Here is a 13,591-nt window from a genome sequence, read left to right on the forward strand (position 1 = left end):
TACATTTGATTCTTTTTTTTAATTCTCCCTATAACTCACTTGTAGAATCTCTGACTTAGGTCATTCCCTTTGCTCACATTCAGCTTAATCTCTCATTTTATCAAGCAGAGGAGCATTTCTAAAAAATTGGGAAGGTTGTGCAGATAATTGAGCTTCCTCAATTATCTACCATTCAGTTTAGTTCAATTGCTCAGTTGTGTCTGACTCTTTGTGACCCCATGGACTGCAGCACGCCAAGCTTGCCTGTCCACCACCAACTCCCGGAGCTTGCTCAAACTCATGTCCATTGAGTCAGCAATACCATCCAATCATCTCATCCTCTGTTATCCCCTTTTCCTCCTGCCTTCAATCTTTCCCAGCATCAGGGTCTTTTCCAATGAGTCAGTTCTCCACATCAGGTGGCCAAAGTATTGGAGTTTCAGCTTCAACATCAGTCCTTCCAATGAACACGCAGAACTGATTTCCTTTAGGATGGACTAGTTTGATCTCTTTGCTGTCCCAGGGAATCTCAAGAGACTTTTCCAACACCAATTTGATTCTAGCTTGTGCTTCATTCAGTCCAACATTTCACATGATGTATTCTGCATATAAGTTAAATAAGCAAGGTGACAATATACAGCCTTGACATACTCCTTCCCAATTTGAAACCAGTCCACTGTTCCATGTCCAGTTCTAACTGTTGCTTCTTGACCTGCATACAGATTTCTCAGAAGGCAGAAGGTGGTCTGGTATTCCCATCCCTTTAAGAATTTTCCATAGTTTGTTGTGATCCACACAGTCAAAGGCTTTGGCATAGTCAATGAAGCAGAAGATGTTCTTCTGGAACCCTCTTGCTTTTTTGATGATCCAACAGATTTTGGCAATTTGACCTCTGGTTCCTCTGCCTTTTCTAAATCCAGCTTGAACATCTGGAAGTTCACGGTTCACGTATTGCTGAAGCCTGGCTTGGAGAATTTTGAGCATTACTTTGCTAGTGTGTGAGACGAGTGCAATCATGTGGTAGTTTGAACATTCTTTGGCTTTGCCTTTCTTTAGGATTGGAATGAAAACTGACCTTTTCCAGTCCTGTGGCCACTGCTGAGTTTTCCAAATTTTCTGGCATTTGCGTGTAGCTCTTTAACAGCATTATCTTTTAGGATTTGAAATGGCCAGCTGGAATTCCATCACCTCCATTAGCTTTGCTCATATTGACGCTTCCTAAGGCCCACTTGACTTTGCACTCCAGGATGTCTGGCTCTAGATGAGTGATCACAGCATCGTGATTATCTGGGTCAATAAGATCTTTTTTGTATAGTTCTTCTATGTATACTTGCCACCTCTTCTTAATATCTTCTGGTTCTGTTAGGTCCATACCATTTCTGTCCTTTATTGTGCCCATCTTTGCATGAAATACTCCCTTGGTATCTCTAATTTTCTTGAAGAGATCTCTAGTCTTTCCCATTCTATTGTTCTCCTCTAGTTCTTTGCACTGATCCCTGAGGAAGGCTTTCTTATCTCTCCTTGCTATTCTTTGGAACTCTGTATTCAAATGGGTATATCTTTCATTTTCTCCTTTGCCTTTCACTTCTCTTATTTTCATAGCTGTTTGTAAGTCCTCCTCAGACAACCATTTTGCCTTTTTGCATTTCTTTTTCTTGGGGATCGTCTTGATCTCTGCATCCTGTATAATGTTACTAACCTCCGTCCATAGTTCTTCAGGCACTTTGTCTATCAGATCTAATCCCTTGAATCTGTTTTGAGTGCTGGAGTGGCAGTTGTGCAGTGCTGGAGTGACTGTGAAGAGATATCCCAGGTCCAAGGGAAAAGGAGAAGCCGAGAAAGATGGTAGGGGGGGGGCGAAATTGCGTTTAGAATCAAACCCCATACTAGCCAGAGACTCTTAGAGGGTTCAAACATACCTTGTGCACACCAGGACCCAGACACCCCACAGAGACTGAGACAGAACTGTGTTTGGGTGTCTCCTGAGGAGGTACAGGTCAGCAGTGGACTGCTGTGTGGGCAGGGGCTCTGCGTGAAGTAGACCTGGGTATGGCATAAGCCCTCTTGGAGGAGGTCACCATTAACCCCACCACAGAGCCGCCAGAGCTTACACAGGACTGGGAAACAGACTCTTGGAGGGCACAAACAGAACCTTGTGCACACCAGAACGCAGGAGAAAGGAGCAGTGACCCCACAAGAGATTGACCCAGACTTGCCTGTGAGTGTCCAGGAGTCTATGGCAGAGGCGTGGGTCAGCCATGGCCTGCTGCAGGATCAGAGGCACTGAGTGTAGCAGTGCATGCGTGGGACATTTTGAAGGAGGTCGCCATTATCTTCATTATCTCCACCATAGTTTGGCCTCAGGTCAAATAACAGGAAGGGAACACAGGCCCATCCTTCAAGAGAAAATTGGATTAAAGATTTACTGAGCATGGACCTGCCCATCAGAATAAGACCTAGTTTCCCCCTCAGTCAGTCTCTCCCATCAGGAAGATTCCATAAACCTCTTATCCTTCTCCATCAGAGGGCAGACAGACTGAAAACCACAATCACAGAAAACTAACCTATCTGATCACATGGACCACTGCCTTGTCTAACTCAATGAAACTATGAGCCATACCATGTAGGGCCATCCAAGACGGATGGGTCATGGTGGAGAGTTCTGACAAAGCATGGTCCACTGGAGAATGGAATAGCAAACCACTTCAGTATTCTTGCCTAGAGAACCCCAAGAACAGTATGAAAAGGCAAAGAGATAGGACACTGAAAGATGAACTCCCCAGGTTGATAGGTGCCCAATATGCTACTGGAGATCAGTGGAGAAATAACTTCAGAAAGAAGGAAAAGACAGAGCCAAAGCAAAAACAACCCTCAGTTGTGGATGTGACTGGTGATGGGAGTAAAGTCCGATGCTGTAAAGAGCAATATGTGCATGGGAACCTGGAATGTTAGATCCATGAATCAAGGTAAATTGGAAGTGGTCAAACAGGTGATGGCAAAAGTGAACATTGACATTTTAGGAATCAGTGAACTAAAATGGAATGGAATGGGTGAATTTAACTCAGATGGCCATTATATCTACTACTGTGGGCAAGAATCCCTTAGAAGAAATGGAATAGCCATCATAGTCAACAAAAGAGTCCGAAATGTAGTACTTGGCTGCAATCTCAAAAAAGACAGAATGATCTCTGTTCATTTCCAAGGCAAACCATTCAATATCACAGTAATCCAAGTCTATGACCCAACCAGTAATGCTGAAGAAGCTGAAGTTGAACGGTTGTAGGAAGATCTATAAGACCTTTTAGAACTAACACTCAAAAAAGATATCCTTTTCATTATAGGGGACTGGAATGCAAAAGTAGGAAGTGAAGAAATGCCTGGAGTAACAGGCAAATTTAGTCTTGGGGTACGGAATGAAGCAGGGCAAAGGCTAACAGAGTTTGCCAAGGGAATGCACTGGTCATAGCAAATACCCTCTTCTAACAACACAAGACAAGACTCTATACATGAATATCATCAGATGGTCAATACCGAAATCAGATTGATTATATTCTTTGCAGCCAAAGATGGAGAAGATCTATACAGTCAGCAAAAACAAGACCGGGAACTGAGTGTGGCTCAGTTCATGAACTCCTTACTGCTAAATTTAGACTTAAATTGAAGACAGTAGCGAAAACCGCTAGACCATTCAGGTATGACCTAAATCAAATCCCTTATGATTTTACAGTGGACGTGACAAATAGATTCAAGGGATTGTATCTGATAGACAGAATGCCTGAAGAACTAAGGACAGGATTAAGTTTCCCTGTAATATATCATGTTTTACTTCTTTCTTAAAATCTAGATTAGCTCCAATAATGGTACTATAGGAAGCTGGATTGTTTTCTTTTGGGATAAATGTTTCTAAGTCACTTCAATTTTATTTTTTACATAAATCTCTTAGATTTTAACAAACATTCTCAATCTTTCTTCTTTTTGAAATCATTCTATGAGAAATATGAGTTGACCACAGAGGTGTTTTTCTGGCTTTCATCTACACTATTCCAGGCTGAGAAAGCACAGTTAGAAAATACACATTGAGGAGAAAAGTATAAATGATAACTATAAATAATGGTATAAGCACATGGCTCTGCACTGATATAAATCGTTATCTAGTTTCTAAGGCACTTTACAGAGGAACTGATTTTGGCTTGCATTTTCCTTCACTCTGTGAAGTTAGAAGATGTAGATTGTAGAGATGGCCTCAAGATGGCAGTGATTACACGTAATTGCTTCAAGTAACCCAAGGCCCTGTGATTTTCTGAGTGTGAGTGTTGGTGAACGTTGGCTGAAAATACTTAGGAATATCTTTTATTTTTTCTCTCAATGGAATAATTCATTTCTCTCTGTCAAGACAGCACCAAATTTCCCACACTGCAATCTTTCCTCCTTTTGCTGTTGCAATGATCCTAGAATTTTATTATCCTGACTACGTAAAAATGATCCAATATGAAATGAAATGGTAATTACTGAAATGGTAATTTCAGTAAGAGAAATTACCAGTACAGAATGACTTGTAGCTCTATGCCCCATATAAGAAGTCAATTAGGTTCCTGTTTTATTTTAAATTCCATCCTAGATTATTCTTAGGTGTATACTTTGTATGAAGCAAATCTGTGCTCCATACCACCCCTAAGTATTTTTGTAGGACAACAGTTTTTGTTTTGTTTCCTGTAGGTTTCATCTTTCATCGCTGATTCTTTCAGTGTAACCAGGCACGTCTACACACTTACTACTGTATAATGTTTTTCTCACAACCTCTCATGTGAAGTAGAGAGTATCTGGAGCCCAGGGATTTATACTCAATATCTTGTAATAACCTATAATGGAAATGAATCTTTAAAAAATAATATATCTATACATATACATATATATACATATACATACATATATCGCTGATCCTGTTCGTGATGCCAATTGTCTTGCATCTGTTCACACTGTTTGTTGAACCCAGGGTGGGCAAGGAACAAGCTAAGAGGCTGAAAGAAGACTCAAGGAGTCGTAGGAACGCAGACACATTTATTCTTTCCTGACTGGCATAGCGGCCATAACACAGACTCTCTCCTGGCTGGCGCAGCAGTCAGAGCAGCAGTCACAGCATAACCAGAGTGTAGCAATAACTAGCCATGACATGCCTCATATAACATAACCATGATGCCACTCCAATGTAGTCCCAATGTCATAGCAGCCAGGGCTTTTGTGATGAAGCTCTTACAGGCACACCACACAAAGCAGCTCATGACCAAGAGAATACTTCATGTTGCACATGTGCCTTGCTATAAGTGGTCTCAGCTGCTACATAAACATTATTTACAAAATGTGGAGCAAGCAAGCGTGAGAGACTGTGGGGTGAGAGAGCCTGATCACATCATCTTGGCTAATTTGCTCTCTCCCCACTATATATATACACATATATATCTATCTATGTATATAATTGAATCACTTTGCTGTATGCTCAAAAGTAACAAAATGTTGTAAATTAACTGAACTACAATACAAAAACAAAGAATGTTGTTCCATACCCCCTACCCCCAAATAATTAGAAAAGACATGTTGAAACATGGTATTTTAGAAAGCCAGACTGGAAGTTGGCTTTTCACGATGAAATAAAACTTGGCCCTAGACCTGGGGCGCCCAAGCCAGATGATCCAGCTGCACTGAGGTGGCATTCTTGAGGGGCCAGGTTGTCATCCACCCATCCATCCACTTATTCATTCAGTAAGTTTACCTTGAGTTCCTAATAGGTAAAGGAACTCTTTTAGGTTCTGGTGATGAAACAGGGAGTTAAAAACAAATCCAAGTTTTACAGAGCCTACATTCTAATGAGAAAAGTTTCTTTTTCTTGACCACAAATTAATGAATTAATAACCTGAGGTAAGAGTTCCAATTGAATGGAAGACAGTCTTTGGAGAGCATGTGTCAAGGAAACCTAACAATAGCCAGGTATTAGAGTGGGAGCTGTCAGCTGAGGATTCTCTTGAGAAGTGATTTTGGGCTAAACTCTGAAAATGAACAGGAATGAAATGTATCTTCAGTCAGAGGGATCACAGTGTGAAGAAGGCCTTGCTTCTTCAGGAGTTTGACTTGCTTAAGGGTGTGAAAGATAACCAGTGAGGCTGCATTACAGAAAATCTCCAAAGATGTGGTATGATGCCACTTGAGAGAAGACCTTGAAGGTCTTGTAGAAGATGATTAGAATTCTTTGTTTCCAGAAAAATGAGAAGTGATTGGTCAAAATGTTTTGAGCTGTAGAGTATTACTAGATTTCATTTTAAAGTGATCCTTCTGGAAATTATTTGGGAAAAAATTAGTAGCCAGTTTACTTTGGGGAGAATAACTATTATTATAGGTCTGGAAGAGATAATAGTAACATTGATTTGGTTATAAAGTGGAATAGAGGAAAATATACTGAATTGAGAGAGATTTGAGAAGTATTACGATTTGGTGATAGCTTGAAAAATGTTAGTGAATAGACATTCAGGGAGGATACTCTAGTTTTAATAATTTAAGTTTCCAGGTGAAATATACATAAGTATACATATACCTTATACATGTAAATATATACATATACATTTATGAATAGGTCTGTGTGTTTACTTATTACATTTTACTGTAGCTTGGATTTCCCCTGTGGTTCAGCGGTAAAGAATCTGCCTACAATTCAGGAGACCTGGATTTGATCCCTGGGTCTGGAAGATCCCCTAGATGAGGACACAGCAAGCCACTCCAGTATTCTTGCCTGGAGAATGCCATGGACAGAAGCCTGGCAGGTTACAGTCCATAAGGTTGCAAAGAGTCAGACACGACTGAAGTGACTAACCACACACACACTGTAGCACATCACAAACACAGGAGACACACAGATTTTAAGAATACAGCTCAACAGGTTATCAACAAATAACTGGAAGATAACATACCATCTTAGGCAGTAAATTTTACTAGCACCACTGAAGTCCTTTTTGTGCTCCCTCTAAGATTTACACTTAAAGATAGCCATTATCTTGAATTCTAATCTCAGATATTAGTTTTGCCTGTTTTTGAATATAAAAGGACTTTTACAGTGCAAATTATTTTGTCCTTTTTTAAAATATTGCTAGCAAAATTTAATCCATGATGTAGTTTGTAGCAGTAGTTTATTCACTTTGATGCTCTATAACATTTCATGTTTTGGTTTATATACATATGTAATATATATTTGTATTCAATTGCTTCAGTTGGGTCCAATTCTTTGGAATCCTATGGACCATAGCCCGCCAAGCCCTTCTCTCCATGGGATTTTCCCAGCAAGAATACTGGAGTAGGTTATCACTTCCTCCTCCAGGGGATCTTTCTGACTGAGGGATTGAACTCTTGTCTTCTGCATCTCCTGCACTGCAGGCAGATTCTTTATTGCTGAGCCACCAGGGAAGCCACATATACATATACATAAAGAAAGTGAAAGAAAGAAAGTGAAGTTGCTCAGTCGTGTCTGACTCTTTGCAACCCCATGGACGGTAGTCTACCAAGGTTCTCCGTCCATGGGATTTTCCAGGCAAGAGTACTGGAGTAGGGTGCCATTGCCTTCTCCAGGGGATCTTCCCGACCCAGGGATTGAACCTGGGTCTCCCGCATTGTACATATACATATGTATATGCAAATATATGTATGTACAAAATTATATATATAGGTTTGTGTGTGTATATATATATATATATGTGAGACAATCTACTGTTGGCTTTTGTTTGGGGCCATTATAAATAATATTGCTATAGTCATTTATTCCATTTTAAATATTGTGAGTATTATGTACATGTTTTTTCTTTTATATATATGCATACATGCATAGTTATATAAGTATATATATAATACTGTGTGTGTGAATCTTTTTCTTGCCTGTACACTTGTGAATAGTTATTGTACAATAAGATTAGTATATATTCAATTTTAGCAAGCAGCCCAACAGAAAATAGCCTGACTATTTTCTGAAGTGTTGTAGCAGTTTGAGAATTCATAGTTCACATTTAAATAAAAAATCTTATTTACTTAAAAACTATTCATCATTTTTAAAAGAGTATTTAATATACATTTCTCTGGCAACTTTTGAAGTTGAGCATTGTTTATGTTCATATGATTTATGCTTATGTTCTTATGGTTATATGCCATTGGTATATCTTATTTAGCAAAACAACAATTCATTTTTTTTGCCTACTTATCTGGTGGTATGTCTGCCTTTTACACATGTGTGTATAAGAATTATATATATTCTGCATACCAGTATTTTGTTTTATATATATACACATAATATATCAAAAAGTGATTAAGAAAATACCTGAGTGTAGGCATGTGACTTGCTTTAGCCAATGGGGCATTAGAAAACATGATGAAAAAACAGGTATGAAAGCTGCTTGTACATTGTCTTCTCTTATTGCTGGGAACCTTTCTGCCTTCATGTGAACAAACCTTGCTTAGCCCTTAGATGAGGAAACATCACAAGGGATAAGGCCCCATTTATTATAGTTTTCCCAGCATCTACAATGAGGTTCCAGACATGTGTAAGAGACATCATTTAATCATTCAGCTTCACTGAATCAGTCAAGTTCAGAGGAACTGTCCAGACAATCTACAGAATTATAAGAGATAATAAATGTTTGTTATTCTAAGCCACTAAATTTGGGTTGGTTTATTCCACACTTAAGGCAAATATATTGGTGACCAACCAGTCAGTGTCCCAAAGCACATTATCAGAAAAGCTGGTGAAACCCCAAAGATCATGAGCATCAAAGTCAGCCCCTTGGAACAATTGTGAATAAGCTGTTTGTTGTCCAGAAGGTAATTATATATAATTTTATATTGATTAGCAGAAAGTTCATTCTCCACTATAATCTTGGAGAGACTTTAGAAATTATCCTTTTCAAAATAATTTTATATAGAAAAAACTAAAACAAATTAACCCCTCCCAACCTAAAAAGCTATAGAGTGGATGTTCTAAAACTGAAATACATTAAAAGGGTTTTTATTTTCAAGATGCTGTCACACTCTTGCTTCAATTTCCCTTTGTCATTGTAGTTTCTGAAAAAGGGATGATTTCATATGCAAATAATGTTTGCCTTCTAGGTTATTTTTATATTTATACAAATGATCTTTATTCCAGCTGACTATCGTTATAAATACAGAATTACTATAGTTGAGTGATAAACTAGATTAATTGGCTCAGAAAGCCAATATGTAGGGCAAGATTACAGAACTGTGCTTAAAAAAAGAAAATAGAAGACAGAGTTAGTATAAGGAAATTTATTAGAAGTGAGGAATAATAACATATTCTGACTCTGAGCCTCAGGGAACGAGCCTTGTATGACTGTTTCCGGTATAGGCTGGCACCAAGAGCCCCAGAGAGGGAACCTGCTGATTCTGCCTCCAGGAGCTTAAAAGGCTAAGCTCTGCTGTCTTGGGTTTAGTGAAGAGGAACTGATAGGAAGAATCTATCTTCTTGAAAAATTCAAGTTAAAATTAACCTTGGGTAAGAAGGCCATGGTCTTTACCCTAGTTTTGAGCTTTCAATTTAGCCCACTGTACACAAATATATATTCACTGAGCCCAGCAAATTAAGCCTAAAATAAAATCAATCTCCTAGGCAACTAAACAATTAAATAAAAGTGTAAAAAATCCAATTGTTCCTCACTTGAGGAATGGATAAGCAAACTTTGATGCGTCCACACATTGAATTCTACACAGAAATAAAAAAGGATAAAGTGGTACACACAACCGTATGAATCCTAAATGCACTTTACTAAGTGACAGAAGTTAGACAAAATGTCAGACACATTTAAATTTCCACTTTAGAAATTGCTGGTAAAGTGAAAAGTTTAAGTTGAGAAACTACATCAATGACTTCCAGAAGCTTGGATTGGAAGAAGCATTGACAATGAAATGGCATGGAAGAAATTCTTATTATGATGAAAGTGAAAGTGAAAATGTGAGTTGCTCAGTCGTGTCTGACTCTTTGCAACCCCATGGACTGCAGCCCACTAGGCTCCTCTGTCCATCGAATTATCCAGGCAAGAATACCTGTGTGGTCAGCCTTTCCCTTCTTCAGGGGATCTTCCCGACCTGGGGATAGAATCCAGGTCTCCTGCATTGCAGGCAGATTCTTCACCATCTGAGCCACCAGGAAAGTCCATAGTATAAGATTAAGTGACACAGAATAAATGCGAACACCAAGTACCAATTATGTGATCAAGAAATACACTGTAGGTGCAACTATACTCAGTATCCTATAATAAACCAAAACGGAAAAGACTATGAGAAAGTACACATTTTTTTTGTATAACTGAAACACTTTGCTGTACAGCAGAAACAGTACATTATTTTATGTTACAAGATTGTATATCAACCATACTTCAATAAAAAATACATTGTAAATTTCAGTGTTAGATATCTATTTTCTGCCATTACGTTCTACAGTAAATTAATTATTCTTCAGTGTTATTCTTCAGAGTTTGCCTAATGCAAGTCTTTGCCTGGAGCAATTTCCTCATAGGACCACAAGTGTGAGGACCAGAAGTTTAGCCAGAGAACTAATGAGCTGTTGGTATATGAATAAATCAGTTCAGTTCAGTTGCTCAGTCGTGTCCGACTCTTTGTGACCCCATGAATAGCAGCACACCAGGCCTCCCTGTCCATCACCAACTCCCTGAGTCCACCCAAACCCATGTCCATCGAGTCGGTGATGTCATCCAGCCACCTCATCCTCTGCCATCCACTTCTCCTCCTGCCTCAATCTTTCCCAGCATCAGGGTCTTTTCCAATGAGTCAGCTCTTCTCATGAGGTGGCCAAAGTATTGGAGTTTCAGCTTCAACATCAAGTCCTTCCAATGAACACCCAGGACTGATCTCCTTTAGGATGGACTGGTTGGATCTCCTTGCAGTCCAAGGAACTCTCAAGAGTCTTCTCCAACACCACAGTTCAAAAGCATCAGTTCTTCGGCACTCAGCTTTCTTTATAGTCCAACTCTCACATCCATACATGACTACTGGAAAAATCATAGCCTTGACTAGATGGACCTTTGTTGGCAAAGTAATGTCTCTGTTTTTTAGTATGCTGTCTAGGTTGGTCATAACTTTCCTTCCAAGGAGTAAGCGTCTTTTAATTTTATTGCTGCAATCACCATCTGCAGTGATTTTGGAGCCCAGAAAAATAAAGTCAGCCACTGTTTCCACTATTTCCCCATCTATCTGCCATGAAGTGATGGGACCAGATGCCATGATCTTAGTTTTCTGAATGTTGAGCTTTAAGCTAACTTTTTCAATCTCCTCTTTCACTTTCATCAAGAGGCTCTTTAGTTCTTCTTCACTTTTTGCATAAGGGTAATGTCATCTGCGTATCTGAAGTTATTAATATTTCTCCCAGCAATCTTGATTCCAGCTTGTGCTTCCTCCAGCCCAGTGTTTCACATGATGTACTCTGCATGTAAGCTAAATAAGCAGGGAAACAATATACAGACTTGACGTACTCCTTTTCCTATTTGGAACCAGTCTGTTGTTCCATGTCCAGTTCTAACTGTTGCTTCCTGACCTGCATACAGGTTTGTTAAGAGGCAGGTCAGTTCAGTTCAGTTCAGTCACTCAGTCATGTCCGACTCTTTGCGACCCCATGAATTGCAGCACGTCAGGCCTCTCTGGCCATCTCCAACTCCCGGAGTCTACCCAAACCCATGTCCATCGAGTCGGTGATGCCATCCAACCATCTCATCCTCTGTCGTCCCCTTCTCCTCCTGCCCCCAATCCTACCCAGCATTAGGGTCTTTTCCAATGAGTCAGTTCTTCGCATGAGGTGGCCAAAGTATTGGAGTTTCAGCTTCAACATCAGACCTTCCAATGAACACCCAGGATTGATCTCTTTTAGGATGGATTGATTGGATCTCCTTGCAGTCCAAGGAACTCTCAAGAGTCTTCTCCAACACCACAGTTCAAAAGCATCAATTCTGCGGCGCTCAGCTTTCTTTACCGTCCAACTCTCTCATCCATACATGACCACTGGAAAAACCATAGCCTTGACTAGACGGACTTTTGTTGGCAAAGTAATGTCTCTGCTTTTAAATATGCTATCTAGGTTGGCCATAACCTTCCTTCCAAGGAGTAAGCGTCTTTTAATTTCATGGCTGCAGTCACCATCAGCAGTGATTCTGGAGCCCAAAAAAATAAAGTCTGACACTGTTTCCACTGTTTCCCCATCTATTTCCCATGGAGTGATGGGACAAGATGCCATGATCTTAGTTTTCTGAACATTGAGCTTTAAGCCAACTTTTTCACTCTCCTCCTTCACCTTCATCAAGAGGCTCTTTAGTTCTTCTTCACTTTCTGCCATAAGGGTGGTGTCATCCGCATATCTGAGGTTATTGATATTTCTCCCGGCAATCTTGATTCCAGCTTGTGTTTCTTCCAGCCCAGCATTTCTCATGATGTACTCTGCATATAAGTTAAATAAGCAGGGTGACAATATACAGCCTTGACGTACTCCTTTTCCTATTTGGAACCAGTCTGTTGTTCCATGTCCAGTTCTAACTGTTGCTAGAGGTAGGTCAGGTGGTCTGGTATTCCCATCCCTTTCAGAATTTTCCACAGTTTATTGTGATCCATATGGTCAAAGGCTTTGGCATAGTCAATAAAGCAGAAATAGATGCTTTTCTGATATTCTCTTGCTTTTTCGATGATCCAGCAGATGTTGGCAATTTGATCTCTGGTTCCTCTGCCTTTTCTAAAACCAGCTTGAACATCTGGAAGTTCACGGTTCACGTATTGCTGAAGCCTGGCTTGGATAATTTTAAGCATTACTTTAAGAGTGTGTGAGGTGAGTGCAATTGTGTGGTAGTTTGAGCATCCTTTGCGTTGCCTTTATTTGGGATTGGAATGAAAATTGACCTTTTCCAGTCCTGTGGCCACTGCTGAGTTTTCCATTTTTGCTGGCATGTTGAGTGCAGCACTTTCACAGCGTCATCTTTCAGGATTTGAAATAGCTCAACTGGAATTCCATCACCTCCACTAGCTTTGTTCGTAGTGATGCTTCCTAAGGCCCACTTGACTTCACATTCCAGGATGTCTGGCTCTAGGTGAGTGATCACACCATCGTGATTATCTGGGTCATGAAGATCTTTTTTGTACAGTTCTTCTGTGTGTGGAACCAGTTGTTTCACATCAGACATGGCTAGAATTAATTCCAACATATACTAGTGACTTCATGCAAATCACCAGAAGCTGTCTTAGTTTGTATGCATGTTATGTCCCTCCAGGAGACCGAATCTGAAAAGATAGCATTGTTTTGGAGTAAAGCAACTCCACCCTAGAACAAGGGTTGGCAATTGAAGCACAAACTGGATTTCAGCCCGTCTGCCGCCCTCCTGGGTTTCTCTGAGTGGAGTACAGCTTGCTCAACCTATTCCTTGTTTTTCTTTCTTTCTTTCCTCTTTCTGATAAAAGACAATTTCATCTTCTTTAAACAACTCCACAGAAAAGGTGAGTACCATGGTCTAAATAAGACTCATTTGACATCAATAACATACATTACGGAGAAGGCGATGGCACCCCACTCCAGTACTCT

The sequence above is a fragment of the Giraffa tippelskirchi genome, chromosome 5, assembly GCF_054371585.1.
Source record: "Giraffa tippelskirchi isolate mGirTip1 chromosome 5, T2T-mGirTip1v1.2.pri, whole genome shotgun sequence".
Taxonomy (NCBI): domain Eukaryota; kingdom Metazoa; phylum Chordata; class Mammalia; order Artiodactyla; family Giraffidae; genus Giraffa; species Giraffa tippelskirchi.